Source organism: Mus musculus, chromosome 19 (assembly GCF_000001635.26).
Source record: "Mus musculus strain C57BL/6J chromosome 19, GRCm38.p6 C57BL/6J".
In the NCBI taxonomy this organism is placed as follows: Eukaryota; Metazoa; Chordata; class Mammalia; order Rodentia; family Muridae; genus Mus; species Mus musculus.
Genome location: NC_000085.6, coordinates 34,709,619 through 34,724,057, shown reverse-complemented (window position 1 = coordinate 34,724,057; position 14,439 = coordinate 34,709,619). Strand labels below are relative to the sequence as shown.

General features: G+C 42.0%; 1 protein-coding gene and 1 pseudogene across 3 annotated transcripts in view; one reads left to right on the top strand and one right to left on the bottom strand.

The window, feature by feature from the left end:
* Positions 1-14,439, top strand: part of Slc16a12 (solute carrier family 16 (monocarboxylic acid transporters), member 12) — a 79,093-nt gene that overhangs the window by 23,436 nt on the left and 41,218 nt on the right. The window contains exon 1 of one of the 3 annotated variants that reach the window (XM_011247246.2): positions 7,207-7,288. The exons of the other annotated variants lie outside the window; for them this stretch is intronic. The gene's annotated coding sequence lies outside the window, so the exon portion shown is untranslated. Of the gene's footprint in view, positions 1-7,206; positions 7,289-14,439 lie in introns of those variants that run through there. 3 annotated transcript variants of the gene reach the window in all.
* Positions 13,094-13,996, bottom strand: Gm18425 (predicted gene, 18425; annotated as a pseudogene).

Here is a 14,439-nt window from a genome sequence, read left to right as displayed (position 1 = left end):
AGTGAGATGCAGCTCTCAGTCAGCTGCATGATCTTGAGGGAGATTAATCCATACTCCACAGTGTTCTGGGTTCCTGTGTTACTGGCACACACAATACCTATGCGTGTACATAGGAGACGTTGAACACTTGATTATGAAGTAAGCTCTATTGCTAGATTATTTTGCCCAGCTGTAGGCTGAACATTCTGAATATGAGGTAGGCTAGGTTAAGCCATAGTGGTTCATAGGTTAGGTATAGTAGAGGTTTTGTGATATTATTTGCTCTCCATCCACCCCCAACCCCCACCTCCCTTTTCTTTCTCTTCCTTCCTGTCTTTGTCTCTTCTTTTGTATGCTAGGATAGGATTTTGCCACTGAACTACACCTCCAGTCCTTTGACTTAAGGATCTTTTCAAAATGTGTGGCTTTATAGCTTCATATGTGGAGGAGCACTGTTTCTTGACCTACGTGGCCCCTAGGTTGGCTTTAAGTCATTACCAATGACAAGTAGTCTGGTCTCTATGTAGATGTAGGAATGCACATAGACACGTTCTTACTAGACCTTTCCTGTTTCCTTCGCCCTACAATGTGCAGTCATTTCATGCTTCATCTCCTTCAAGTACACGTAAGATGCAAAAAGTCTTGAAGAAATTATCTTACAGGCCAGTGGGGGCAGGGGCAAGGGTTACAAAGGCCTTTTATAGTTTGGAGTGGGATTGGTATATCCACTGTGGATTAGATGACATTAACCTAGGAGTTCTCTCTTTTGTCAAAGGGAATTGCTTCTCTTTTTTTTTTCACTTTTCCAAAATCAAACAAAGCTGTTTGTACATGATGATGCTTGTTGAAGGCTCTTTAGTTTAATGGAACATTTTTAAAATAAATGAAAACAATGCAAAGATATAGAAGCTAGTTACACACACAAAAATAAGTCTTCTGATACATTTATTACATAACTCAATAGGATTTGTCCTATATGAAGGAAGTGTTACACTATTCCCTTGGAGGAAATGATGTGTTTGCATGCGTGATGTGAATGCCACAGCTTGAATGTTGTCAGAGGACAGTTTTGTGGCGGCTCTCCTCTGTTTCCAGCTTTCCTTTGGTATTGAGGATCAAACGCGGGTCATCAAGTTTGTTCAGCAATCTTCTGTGCCCACTGAGTCATCTCGGTGGCCCCAAAAGAGACACATGAAGAGAGAGCTGCCTGGCACGAGGTGACTGGCTCTGTGAAGACAGGGAGAAAGTACTACAGACTGAGGAAGAGTGACTGTGAGAGCCTGAGGCACAAATGAGGTTGGCACATTCTGAGAACAGAATGTCTGGAAAGCTGTGTAGTGTAGGTGGGGGACAGTGACAGGCGATGCTTGAAGCTCTGAAGTAGGTCAGGTCATTCAAGGCACACACACTGTAAAGAGACTAAGTGCTCTTCTCAGGGCAAGGAGGAAGTCACTAAAGCTGTAAGCAGTGATGTGCTGTCCAAATTCAGTGCTGTTTTCTCCCTATCTTTATGTTTTTGCCCCCAAACCTATTCTAGGAATGTTGTTAGGACACTGATTGTAAGTCACAGTTTCTCCATGCAGAATTGAAGAAAACGCTGCTCTGTGCAAATCCCAACGTCAGTGGTATTGGTAGAGACAGTGTGCCTAGTCACCATGGAGTCTAACATCCATGTGACCTTGGGTTAGCTACCGACTTGTGTGTCTGCTTCCCCATGTATCCAATGGCCCTTGTTTGAATGCCAGGTATTTAATGGCACTAGAAGTTTCAAGGGTCTCTCTACATCTCTCACACCTGTGTTTTGGCCGATGTGAATATTTATCTCTCGTGGCATGGCAGAGATTGTGTGGAAAGCCTGTCTTTATTTCACAAAGCTTCATATGAAACTTTGGCATATGAAAGTCCTGCCTTCACATCATTCTCAACATTTACTGTTGCTACTTTTCGGAATCACCGTTTGTCAGTCTGGTGTGACTGGGGAAGGAGATGTCTTGTTCTGAGCATGTGAATGTAATTAATAGACTTTATCATTCTAAGGATGCTATTGTTAATTATTTATAGTCAATATTTTTATTCTTTGAGACTTTGACTCATGTACACAATGAAATATATTCATAGCCACCCCTATTCCACCCCCCCCTCAAACTGCCCCTGGATACTTTCTAAAACATCTCTCCCAGCTTTATGCTGCCTACCACCATGGCCGCCTCTTTCTCTTCCTTCTCCGTCTTTTAAACAAACCATTAAGTCCAATTAATGCTGCCCGTGTGTATGGGCACACATTCACTGTAGCATGGGCAACTTACCAGTAAGCACAGCCCCAAAGAATCTTTATTCCTCACCAACTTTCAAGGAAAATCGCACCTTCAATAAGTGCAATAGCCTGGACATGTAAGAAGACAGCATTTCAAAGCACTCCTTCACATTCTCTGCTTCATTCTTTCTATCTTCTCTTCCTCAATATTCTCTGAGCCTTGGAGTAGGGGATGTAGATGAGCACTCACGGTCACATAATCTCAACACAACATCATCCTACCGTTGACCAGTTAGAAGATGCAGAGTTCCCATAGACGCCTTCTGCTTGACCACACTTTCTTCTGTTATAAACACTGTACATTAGTGTGACAAATTTGTTATGATTTCATGAACCATAATGATAGACTATTAACTCCAGCAGTTAGTCCAAACACACTATATTTACATTATGGAATAAACTTCATTGTGTTGTGTTGTGTTGTGTTGTGCTGTGTTGACTTGCATTAGATTGTATTGTTTATTTCAGAGCCTGGCTAAAGCACTCAGGCTGAGTTGAATTTCCTAATCATCTTTCCTTAGCCTCCTAATGCTGTGTATACACCATAGTGCCTGTCTCTCTCGTATTTCCAACTTGTTTTCTGTGATTACAAATGAGGTCTTCTTATGAAGCTGTCTTCATGTAGTCAATCCTCCTGTATGATCCCTTGGTTTCCTTTGGTTTGTATTTCTGGACCAGACCTTGTGCTCTCAGTGTGTATTCCTGCTATCTACATGGCAGAAGTTCTTTGCTTGTTCCATGCATTGCAGATGCATCCTCCCACTCTCTGTCTTCACTTTCCTATGTTCCTGACATCCTTCAAGAGCTAGGGATGTAGCCCAGTTGGTAAAGTCCTTGTCTAGCTTCTACAAAGCCTTGGGATTGATCCCCAGTACTGATTGTCGTGGTGCTCGCTTTAACAAAGACACTTGAAAGGTAGAGAGAGGAAGATTATAAAATTCAAGTGATCCTTAGCTACATAGCAAGTTTAAGGGCAGCCTGGGATATATGTATGAGACCTTGTTTCCGAAAAGCATGTTCTCTGGTGAACATAGTAATTAACTTCAATGCAGTCAAATGTAGCAGCTGTCTCCTTTACTGTTGGAGCTTTTTTATTTCTGTTTTAGAATTCTTCTCATTCCATTTAACCACCAGAGATGGAGCAATTCCCCTGCTCCCACAGCCCCATGTGATGATTTTCAAACCTCCTAGTGGATACCTAAAACTATAAATAGTGCTGAACTCTGTATTTTATGCCTTTCTCCATACATAGACACCCAATGAAGTTGAATTTATAAATCAGGCAAATAAGAGGTTAACAATGCACACCAAATTAATAAAACAGAAGATTTCTAACAATATAGAATAATTAAAAGCTATAGGGATATGGATGGTCTTTCCACACTATCACAGGTAGGTCACATGTAGGGGAATGAGTCATTCTAGGTGGGGCAGAGAAGAACAGTGTGTACTTTTCCCATGCTCTTTAGAGATGGCAACTTCAGGCTTATATACAGTGTTTATTTCTGGGATTTGATGTTAAGTTTTAGGGGCATGGTTGATGCAGGTAACTGAGATTGTTAAAGGGAAACCATGGATAAGGAACATTGCTGCATTATGCTTGTGCTGAAGCTGACTTACAAATTCATTAGACTTTGGTTGGCATGAGATGGGGGCTGTGGGCCTTTATATTAATTTTAATAGACAGGAGGAGTAGGATAGGGTTTTAATTGTATTTATTGTATTGTTTATTTTCTTCCTGTTTCTGTGACTACTGTTACTTGGACATTGAGTTTCCTGAATTAATTTATAATTTTTTTTACTCTTTCAAATGTCACATATATCTTTGTGCCCCTGCGCATTTTGTGCAGTATTTTATTAATCTTGTTTTCTAATTCTATTAAGCTCTGCAATTTTATTATATTTTAAGTTCAAAAGGTTCTCTTGGTAGCTTTCAAATGTTTTTTCCTTCTTTAAAAATTTTTATTTTATTATCATTATGTATGTGATTTGTGCATATTCATGTGCATGTTCATTTGCATGTCTGTATGTGTGTACACGTGTGTGGGCATGTGCGTACCAGGACATGCATGTAAAGGACAGAGGACGACATTAAGTAGCTGATTCTTTTTTATTAGATATTTTCTTCATTTACATTTTGAATGTTATCCCAAAAATTCCCTATACCCCCCTCCCTGATCCCCTACCCACTCACTCCCACTTCTTGGCCCTGGCATTCACCTGTACTGAGGCATATAAAGTTTGCAAGATCAAGGGGCCTCTCTTCCCAATGATGGCCGACTAGGCCATCTTGTGCTACATAAGCAGCTAGAGACACAAGCTCTGGGGGTACTGATTAGTTCATATTGTTGTTCTACCTATAGGGTTGCAGACCCCTTCAGCTTCTTGGGTACTTTCTCTAGCTCCTCCATTGGGAGCCCTGTGTTCCATCCTATAGATGACAGTGAGCAGGTAGCCGATTCTCTCTTGCTGACGTGGGTTGACAGAGTTAAACTCAGGTATTCAGGCTTGTGTGGTATGTGATCTTCCCTGCTAAGCCACCTGAATGCCCGCATGTCTCTTCATCCTGCTTCTGATATGACTTCTGACTCAGCACATGCGTGCCCAGTGCCCATGGAGGCCAGAAGAGCATGCTGAAACACTTAGAACTGGAACTATGAATGGTTGGGAGCCACAGTGTAAAAGCTGGGAACCGAACCCAGATCATCTGAAAGAGCAACACATGCCTTTAACCCTGAAGCCACCATTCCACCTGCTTGCTGGACTTATTAATGTAGGGTGCTATAGTTTTTTTCTTTCATATGCTTGCCTGCCCTTTCATGCTCAGAAGTATCCTTGTTTCTCTGAGGCCATGTCTTTAATGATTCTTCCCTCTGGTTTTATATTAATGATTAATTTAATTCTTAATAATGTTAATAAGTAAACTCTTAATTATTTGATGTTCTGTGGCTGTCTGTTCATCTCAGAATGAGTCACTGACAGACCTATTTGAAAGCAAGGCAGTTGGCAAATTTTGTTGTTGAGTAAGCAGTCTTCCACACTCTGACCACTTGCTCACAGCTTCCAAATGTCAGGATTTGTTCCCTTAGCTTGGCCAGTGTCACCAAACATATTTGGATATTTGTTTGGAAGCTAGATCCCTGGCTGGAGTCACATGTGGCAGGCTTTAGGGGTAGGGAACTTGACCAGCATGATAACCCGTTTGCTTTGATGTAGTGTTTCACTTTTCCCAGACGACCCAGCTGTCTGCTCCTTCCAAAGAAACTCTGTGGTATGTCTACAGAATAAATGCACTCAGAACCAGCTTTCTTCCAAATAAAGAAAGCTAATTATTAAGGGACGGGGCTGGGACTTTGAAGGACTTCCCACTAATTTTATTTTTGGCCAGTCCTATTCTCAGTATACTTTAGAGTCTCTGGTCTTACATTACTGATCTTTTTTGGTAGGTCCTACAGATTGATCACTTCTATAACTCATTGTGGCCTATCTGCTATTATTTGAGTGTTTGTTCAAAGAGGAATTCAAAAAATGGGTCCATCTGTGATAGAAAATACCTGGAAATTCCAACACTCAGGAGTAGAAGCAGGAGGATTGGGAGTTCAAAGCCAGCCTCAGGTACTAGCAAATTCAAAGCTTAAAAAGCATTTGGGGTGAGGGTTACAATGAATGTGTTAAGACCTCTGGTCTCTGTTTTGCTAGGACATGTCCCATCTGTTCACTCACTCCCCAGCATCCAGCATTTTTTTGGGCATCTCTTACTTGTCATCACCTTACCTCCTGATCTCTTTATCCTGTGGCTTAGTCCTCTTTGGAGCATTATTGTCAGTAGCACATTAGGAGGAAGCAGACTCGGGTGTGTTCACTCTTCTGGACACATCACAGCTAAAGCACTGATTCTCTGGTAATGGCAATGGCAATTTAGTCAAGTGTTTTTCACTTCCAGGTTATGCTGATGAACTCTTGCACGCAGACATCACAGTTATTTGTGAAGAGGGTTACTCTATGACAAATTCCCAAATGTGAAGGCACTGGGTTTGAAGTTATTTGCTTTTAAATACTACCACGATCTTCAAAAAAAAAATGAACCAATTAATATTCCTATCAATAGTGTAGCTGAGATAAATAACCTCTTTATTAATAATTGGTTTCATGTCCTTTGTGTTGCTGGACTGATGGGTTTAATTGCTTAACTCAAAGCACTTCTATTTACTAATCCCAGTAGCCTTTCACATTAGCTAATCAAAAACTCAATGCTAAACGTTACTGTTTTATAGTTCTTTAAGAAAATTGTGTGTTGTGCATTTAATTAGTTTGCTCAACAGAAATGGAGCCAGGACAGTGAGCTGAGTCTGGTTTACTTTGCTGGACTCTGTGGCTTGGAACCTTACAGTTTTACAGTTGGATGCTAATCTCAGGTTGTACGAGAACCTTTGGCATTGCAGGAACCCATGACACTGTTAAAGTCTGCCTCGACACAATGACTTCAGGAAGGACCCTACATATGTCTGCTTTATGTTGTAAACGTGTCTTCATCTTCATCTTCATCCTGCCTTTGGCATGGCTTCTGACTCAGCTGGTTGCTTAAATATCCGAGCAAAAGGGGATTTAAAAAATGAACTTGTTTAGGCCTAGGAAACAGTGAGAAGAGAGTGTCTTAGCTTTTTTATGGTTGTGTTAAACACACTATGACCAAAGGCAACATAGGGAGGAAAGGTTTTTGTTTGTTTTATTTTGTTTTTCATCTTACAACTTATAGTTCATTATGGCAGAAGTCATGGCAGGAACTCGAGGCAGGAAGCTGAAAGTAGGAACGGAAGCTGCAGAACCTGTCCAGGAAGGTTGCTCACTGGCTGGATCTACGTGGCTTGCCTAGGCTGCTTTTTAAAAACCTAGAGCTACCTGCCTAAGAGTGGTAACACTCACAGTGGTCTGGGCCCTTCCACGAAAATCACTAATCAGGAAAATTATCCTGCTTCCTGAGTGCTGAGATTAAAGGTATGTGCCACCATGCTAAACCAGAAGATAGCAATTAATTCAAGGCTCCTCTTTTTTTTTTTTTCCTATCAGGTTGTCCAGTAGGCAAGTCTATAATGCATTTTCTTTATTTACCTTTTAATTAGTTAAAGGATGAATTAGGCTTAATATAATCACCCACATGCATGTCATGGTACATCTTTCAAGTTTATTTTGACCTTCCTGGTGTTCATCTGTGGTCTGTTTAGGCTTCTCTTTTTCTTTTGTCCTGCTTACAAATATACTGTGATTAATAGGGCTGCTTACCCTGATGCTTTTTTCCCCTCAGTTTGATGTTCTCCATCTTTATCCCTATATCTCCCCACTTTCCTTCCTAATCCGTGTATTTACATCTGCTGTTGCTTCTGACTGCATCTGTGCTAATTGGTCTTCCTGCCTTCTGAGCTCATCTCCCCGTAGCCTGTCTCAAGCATGTTTGGATGTAGGTAACATCAACTCTAACTGGCGTTATGAAGAAGGGAAGTTTTGTGGAATGGCTCACATACATGAAGAACAAGGAGCTTAAAGTATTCTGGAGAACCTGGGGCAGGAAGAGCCAGGAGACATAGTGAACAGATAAAATCAGGGCCCAGGGAGGCACTGGAGCCAACATTAGGAATTTCCCCATCCCTCCCTCTCTTTGATGTTGCATGAGTTCATGTTCTGGGTCTAGTTCAGTTTCATAACCATGTTCCTATTGACACTTGGGGTCATGGAGTTCTTTTGACCTGTCTTTCCAGAAATATCCTGTATATTGTAGGATGTTTGTCAGCATTCTTGCCTTTTGTCTACTAGATACCAAGATTATGTCCTAACTGGTATTTGAAATGTCTACTTAGGCCTCTGTACACCATACAATAGGTATAATATGTCTACATAAACATGTATAAAAGCATACTGCACTTGTTGCGGTTTCTGTCTCTGATTCATATCCCAATTATGACAACAAAGTCTGTCCCTACATTTTGCCAAATATTCTCTGAGAATCAAATTACCCCTGCTTGAGAATTACTGGTGTGTGTGTTTGTGTGTGTGTGTGTTTGTGTGTGTGTGTGTGTGTTTGTGTGTGTGTGTGTGTGTGTGAGAGAGAGAGAGAGAGAGAGACAGAGAGAGACAGAGAGATAGTGTGAGAGAGTGATATTTGTTCTTTTTCCATCAAAATGTGGCTGCCAGCATCTTTCAGCTCCAGCCTAATTCAGTTCTTTGGAATGAGACATACTCCTGATCAGATGAACAGAGTTTGGAGGTGCCCAGCATGAAGCAAAACACATTGGCACATCTGCTTTTGGGGGGCAGGGATCAATTTAAATTTCCCTCAAAGTTCAGCTTGTTTTCCATTAAGACACATAATGTTTCCAATTGATGTGGAAAAAAATCTAAAAATATTTTATTATAATTTTTGTTTTTCTTTCTTCGAAACAGGGTCTCACTGTAGCCCTGGCTTGCCTAGAAATTGTTTATGTAGAGCAGGCTATCCTCCATTTCATGAAGCTCTCTGCCTTCTGGATACTGGGATTAAAGGTGTGCACCATCATGCCAGGCCCTGAAATCAATTTTAAAAACCTTCTTAGACTATGTTTTATTTAAATGCATCCTTTATTACTTGTGGAGACAGCAAAGCAGGTGTTGAGGCGTTGGAGTTCTTTCCTGTGCCGCTTTCCAGCCAGTGGTTTAAACAAACGAGTTAGAGTCTCTTTTTCCCAAATTTTCTCCTTTCAAAAAGACAGTAATAATAAAATCAATAATACCAGGAGTTGAGATATGTGTATCCCTTACCTGTGCCATAGCATGATTTTATATGTATTAGTTAACTTCTATACACAGTTCTCAAACTGGTGAGTTTAACATCTGGGGTTCCTTAGGACTGGCGTATTATTGCTTATGGAACAGGGTTTGTGACACAGAGCAATGCCCTGTGACAGGGTAACAAACCATTCTACAGTAAAGTGTAAGAATGTTCCACTGGAAAGGAGATGTAATTTCTCAATATTTTAGGTCTCTCATATTGCCCCCCCCCCCCCCCCACACACACGGTTGAGACTAAATGCATGGATTTGGATGTCTGAGAACTGTGCTCTCAGCCACAATGTCACAACTAATTGAAGTGAGAACTAAATGAGCTGATGTGTACAGAAACACAATGTGTATGAAACAGGACAGGGTGGGTGGCGAGTGCCATTTAAGCACTAATGACTACTATGCCCTTCTGCTTTTGAGAATTGCTATGATTTATTACATCCCCATCAGCAGTCCAGTGATTTACTCACTTCATTAAGCCGGGGCTTCCTGTGTTTAGGGCAAGCTGACCTCAAAATTCATCATGATCCTAAGCCATTCTGCAGCATGCATGTGGCCACGAAGGCCTTATGCCTCTAAGCTACAGTCAGCAGGGACTCTGCAAACTTCTCCATGAATGAGCTGAAGGAATTTGTCACAGGCTGCATGTCTGAGTCTCCCAAAACCCACACGCTAAAGCCCTAAGCCTCAACACGACTGTGTCTGCAGATGGTGCCTGTGAGGAAGTCATTACAGCTAAATGAGGTCTTAAGGGTGGCTCTGGGTCTAATCGAATTAGTTTCCGTATGTGTCAGTTTGTTTCTCTTGTCAAAAACACAATGTCTAAGACATGGTAAGTGTCCTAGCTTCATTTGTATCGCTGTGAAAAATACTCTGACAAAAAGCAACATAGAGGCAGGAAAGGGTTTTTTGGATTTATAGTTCCAAGGTCATCATTTTGTCAAAGTCAAAGCAGAAATTCAGACAGCTAGTCATATTATATCCACAGTTAAGAGCAAAGAGAGAGTAAGCTTGCTCTTGCTAGCTTTCTCCTCTTTTACACCACTATCAAAGGAATAGCGTTGCCCACTATGAGCTGGGTCTTGATTCTAGCCTAGGGGATGGTGCTGCCCACTATGAGCTGGGTCTTCCTACGCCAATTAAAGCTCAAAACAACCCTCCATTAACTTGTCCATAGGCCAATTTAATCTAGATAATTCCTAAGCAAGACTGCTTTCCCAGGTGACTTTTGGTTGTGTCAAGTTGGCAATTAAAACTTACCAGCACAGTAAATTTTAAAGAAATAAGGTTTATTTTGGCTTATGGTTCTGGTCCAAGATGGAGGAGCTACAATCTAATGATGGCCTTCTTGTTTGTCGATGCACTATAGGGTGCCACGTAGTGATAAACAGAAAGTGTGAGAAGACCTAACTAAACCGGCTCTAGAGTAAACACACTCCCAAAGTAACTCACCTCCATATTAAGCCATTAATGGCATTACTGGCTGGATCCATTCCTGAAGGCAGAGTCCTAATTGCTTTCAAAGATCTCAACTGGCCCCATGTTTTAATAGCTCATAATGGGGATAACATTTCAGCATGAGTGTCAAAGGAAAATCTATGTCCAGTCATTGCACTTTGTAAGAAGAGATACTGGGGGGACTCAAGTTGTTCCTTCGGCTCATGCGTATGCTCCAAGGAAGGCCAGGTAAACAAGAAGGCACCATCTCTAAACCAGAGCGAGAAGCCGAGTTTTCTGGAACTTTAGTCATGGACCTCTGTGCTCCGGAATTGTAAGAAAATAAATTTCATTTGTCTCAGCCTTACAGTATATATATATATATATTTTTTTTTTTTTTTTTTTTTAAGCAGACTTAGTGGATTAATTGTAGACCCGGTCACACCTGCAGCCCAGCTTGGCATTCAGGCCAAGAAAATGCACCGATGTGTTTCCTTCTAGAAAGAGTGGGTACAAGCTGTTGAGGTTTCTGGGTCCTCCTTTTTCCTTTTTTCTTTTTGACTTGTGTTCGTTGCTGTTAGACTCTTAACTAGGGCTTTTCATACATGGTTATAGGTTTGCCTGTGATGTTCTCTATTGTGACAAGTTGATCATACATTAGTTGGGGTTGAAACCCATAAAACCAAGCCTGTTAGCATGGAATCCAGAGGAAAAGTTACTGGGCACTCCTCAGAGGAACGCTCCTGGGAGAAAGGAGGATGAGATGGGCAGAATCGAAGGCAGCCATTCACCAGCCTTTGTTGAGCTGTTTTAGTTGGTGTCAATCTTGAGGTACGAGACCCAGTAAACTAAATTTGCATAACTTGAGGACCTTTTCTGGATGCAGAGTGAGGACTGAGGAAACAAGTGGCTAGAGCCTGATCTGTATTCTTCAGTCATACAGATGGTTATTTGAAATCGAAATGTTCACTCTCCTCAGATTATGTTGCTTAAAGATTCGAAGCCTGCTGAGGCACTTGGGAAAGACAGGAGGACTGCTCCATTGTATAAAGATAAAAACAAGTCGGAGAGCTCTCGGGCATAATTCAAGCCTTACTGATTTCCATCTTGTGAACATTAACTTGTTCTTATCTCCTAGCCCCCAGTGAGCCCATTTCTCCACATTTTCTGACAAAGTTCATCAAATAAACCAAAGTGATTTCCTCCTGGGAGCCTAGAGTGCTAGGGAAACACAGCCTTCTCTATCTGTGAGGGGCAGCTGTCCTCAAGTGGACCTGTCCTCTGTGTTATTTACTTATCAAATATTGCATCACCCTGGGAGAGGAAAACAGTTTGAAAGATTCTAGTGAAAAGCCAGGCTGAGATAAGCCTTCTATTTTATTCATACACCACACACACACACACACCCCTACCTATGCACACACGTATTCCTGCCAAATGGGTTATAGCAAATCAAAAGCTGATTTTTTGAATTCTAAACTTGTATTTATTAGTCTGTCCTCTCTTTGTCTCTGTCTTTGTCTCTGTGTCTCTGTCTGTCTGTCTGTCTGTCTGTCTGTCTCTCTCTCTCTCTCTCTCTCTCTCTGTGTGTGTGTGTGTGTGTGTGTGTGTGTGTGTGTGTAGAAGGAGGGAAGCTCATGTGTACCATATCATGCATATGGAGTCAAAAGACAACTTGTGAGGCTAGGTCATTTGGGTTAGCAGGAATTAAACTCAAGTGGTCAGATGTGTGTAACAAATGTCTTTACCCACTGAGCCAACTATCACTGACCCTTTTTATTTATATGGCTGTTGTTTCAGACAGAGTCTTTCTTTCTGGTATGGACTATTTTGTCGCTCATTCTTTGACTGAGGCTTGGCTTAAACTCACAGCAATCCTCCTGTCTTCACCCTGAGTAGTAAGATTACATTTATGAGCTGTAATACTAGTTTATTTTAAGGTTTTAATTTTTGTAAGGCATGCACTTTTTATTGAGCTGGTCTCACGTCAATGTGCAGGAAAAGCTCTGGCTTCCTTGACTCTTCAATCTACTCTCAGGAAGACTAAAAGCCTTCAGACATCTCAAGTTGGGCACACAGAAAGGGCCATTAAGAATTAAGGAAAAGAAGTAGAACTCTTGGGTACAAAATTGACACAAAAGCAATATATTCACCTCCTCTGCATGGGTATAGACTAGGTTGCCACCCAGTGGGCAGCTTTTGGGACAGCCAGGAACTTCCAGTAGCCCTGTCTCTATATCATGGTTCCTTGGAATAGCTATTTTCAAGAAGTTCAATCCAAGCCCTCAGACACATTGCAGAACTTTGAGGATGCTTGCTCTAACCAAATGTGATCCCTTCACTGCTACAGTCTTCAGCCCCGTGTCAAAGTCATCGAATCAAAAACAACAACCCACAAATATTAAGATACTAGTAAATACCATGGCAGTGTCTCATTTTTTTCTCTGTATTAGGCACTGTCAAGAAAATTTGTAAAGCAGCTCCCCCACAGATTAGCTGGAAGCGTTTGTGGTGCAGGGCAGAGGGACCGCGCGCGTGTGATACCTTCAGGATATTGATCCATGTTTGCTGTAAGATGGCCAACAGGATCAGGTTGGAGTCGCCATCCATATTGAGAACCTGCTCCCAAGAAGAGTCATGGCCTTGATTTTCATTGTGCTGGGAGCTAGGGCAGTGGACTCCTTTGAGTGCTGGTAGAAAAGCCTGGGGAAATGGCAGTGCGGTCTAACAACATTGCTTTGGCATCGAGATACTTGGGGATGTGACGTCACATTTCATGATGGAATTGAAGGTAGTTTGTGAGTGATGTAGGATTATAAACCTGGAAAGAAAGGCTGAAAGAATACCTGGGATAGCAGATTGCTCATTGCCATGGTGATGACCTGGTGGTCCTGCGACTTGTAGCTCTACTCTGGGAGAGGTTGTAGAGCCAGATGGTTTCCTGCTCAAAATCCAGGGTGACTTAGTAAGCCTCTTGATCCCATGCTCAATCTTCACTCAGCCATGGTAGTGAAAATGTAGCCACGTTGGGTCAGTATTTTAGGAAGTAGTTTGTCAGGTCCCTGCCAACCAGGTCTGGATGCAAGATGACAGAGTGGGGCAGAGGGAAGCCCTTTTTGATGGGCAGTGTCGGTTACCCTGTTGCTGGAGTACATAGTGATGCCAATGGTAGACAGAGGTGACAGGGAGAGCGCTGCTTTGATTTATGTATATGGTTGGGGTGCCGAAGGTCTCAAATATGATCTGGGCCATCTTTTCACCAAAGGCTTTTTGGTTGGATGGTGAATGTCTCGGCTCTTCATAGGCATTTTAACTATGGTGTCAGATCTTCTCCTGGTCCTTCCAGTTGGTGGCAAGCTGGGGTCCATGGGGCATCTGAGGGTCAGGGTGCCTCTCTTGTTCTAGGCCTCATTGCCCGTATATGAGTCCTCCTGGCCCGTGCCCACCATCATGTCCTGGTTCCACAATGGCAGAGGGAAAACTGGGTTAAGGGAGCATTGTCACAGAAAAGCTAACCATGCAAATGTTGAAGTTGCTGCTGACAAAGTACCCAAAACACCATCCAGGGCAAGCTGGGTGGCAGGTGTGGACTGGAGGCGAAAGAGCAGAGAGGTCCTGTGCTCATGAGGTGGTTTTGAACGAATCAGTCTGGTTTTTTTGTTGTTGTTGTTGAGACAAAGCCTCACTAAGAAACTAAAAGGTTAGAATGAACTCACAGTTCCTCAGCTTTAGAGTGATAGGTTCAAGGTAAGTTCCATTACGTCTGGCTCCACAAGGAGATTCTTGGTTTTCGGCTTGTTGGGAAGATAAAAAGTACAGAGTCCTCTAATCTGCATGTGACAGTCTCATACTAAATCATAGCAAACACTTCTACCATTCAAGTCTTGGTATGTTTGACC